The sequence below is a fragment of the Gavialis gangeticus genome, unplaced genomic scaffold, assembly GCF_001723915.1.
Source record: "Gavialis gangeticus isolate Ggan-Ray unplaced genomic scaffold, GavGan_comp1, whole genome shotgun sequence".
Taxonomy (NCBI): domain Eukaryota; kingdom Metazoa; phylum Chordata; order Crocodylia; family Gavialidae; genus Gavialis; species Gavialis gangeticus.
Window position 1 is genome coordinate 3,813,970 of NW_017729002.1, and position 1,710 is coordinate 3,815,679.

Consider the following 1,710-nt stretch of genomic DNA (forward strand, 5'->3'; position numbering starts at 1 on the left):
GCTCCTGAGTCCATGTCCAGGTCCGGGATCCCTGCTGCCTGGTGTCTTCCGGTCTCTGGCTCCTGGTGGTCCACGGGGTTCAGTGGGACCTGCGGTGAGGGTCTCTTCCCTTCTCAGGTCTGGCCGGGGTCCTCTCTTTCTTTCTCTCTCCTTCCTTCCCTCCCTTCCTGCGATGTTGGCCGCCATTTTTATTTTCACCTGCCGGCGTCTGGAGCTGACGTCACTGGCCGGCCATAATTGTATAAACAAGCGGCTGATGAGCTGCACAGGCTCTTCCTTCCACCCCTGCTGCTCTGTGCCTCCCGTTGTGGGTGAGTGTTTATTCGTACGTCCCTCCCTGGGACATACCCAAAGAACCTTGCCTGCCTGTGTCCTTAGACCAACATGGCTGCAACCAAAAACCCTACCATAAATAAAGAGTTTACAAAAGTAAATAGGATGAAATTCAGTAGTTGGGAACAGCATGTTAGTTCAGTCATTTAAAATAAATTACTTGAAGGTTCTTTGCTTCAAATCTCTATTTGTATGGTTACTTTTAAATAAAATGAACATTTGAGACAGATATTTAATTAAATGAAGAGGTTAGATCAGGAGTAGGCAATTATTTTGGGAAGAGGGCTGCTTACTGAGTTTTGGCAAGCCATCGAGGGCTGCATGATGGGCAGCCAGGGGCAGATAAATATTAATTTTCTAAATTTTTTAGGGGCGCTGCAGGCTGGATAGAATGGCCTGGTGGGCTGCATCCGGTCCCCGGGCCGCACTTTGCCGACCCCTGGGTTAGATCCTCAGCTGTTATAATTCAGCATAGCTACTGTAGTGACTCAGCCAGAGTACTGGGGCGCCCTGGGGCGCTGCCAGATCCTTTGAAGAGTACCGTAAGGTGTGCAGAGATAAGTGATGCATGAGGAGATAAGTGGATAAAGCTAAGCAGATAAGCCAGGTTTAGGCTTGTCCTGCCCTGGACTGTCCTCCTCCCCTACTGCCTAGCCCATGTGTAGGGAGGTAAGCACTGTAATATATAAATTAGTTTTTGAAATTGGGTGCCACTCAATTCACAGAAGTTATGGGGGGGTGCCTCGAGTCTAGGGAGGAGTGCTTCAAGTACAAAAAGGTTGAGAATCACAGCTGTACTGTAATCAGAACCACTGTTCTATTGAAATCAGTAGAACTTTGCTATAGGCAGATCCAGAATTTTGTAAAGGGGAGTGTGTGTGCACATGGGCCTTGGGGGTGGTGGCAGTTCTGGCTCCAGCTCCCTCCCCAACTGGGACAGGAAGACCACAACATGGGGGTAGTGGAATTGGGCAAGAATCCCACCCCCAACTAGAGATGCACTGATACATTGGTTCATATTGTATTGGCACCGATAAAAGGAAAATTGACATTATTGGCAGTTGGCTTCTTTGGCCCATGTGACCAATAATATCACTGATAAATGCCATGTGCATATGCACAGCTGTAGGATGCACATGGCCAGGAATGCAGCTTGGTAGCATTTGGCCAGTAAGTTGGGGGGGAGGGGTGTGAGGGAGGGATTGGAGGTGTTGGGGGGGGGGGCGCAAATTGAGGCCCCTGTGGTGAGGGAGGGAGTGGGGTAGGTGCTGGCGGGGTGGAGCTGCAGGTGACTTACCAGCCCCATTCCCTCCCTCACTGTGGGGGGCCTTGATCTACCCACTCCCATGCTGCCCCCCCCCCCCCCCCCCCCCCCCC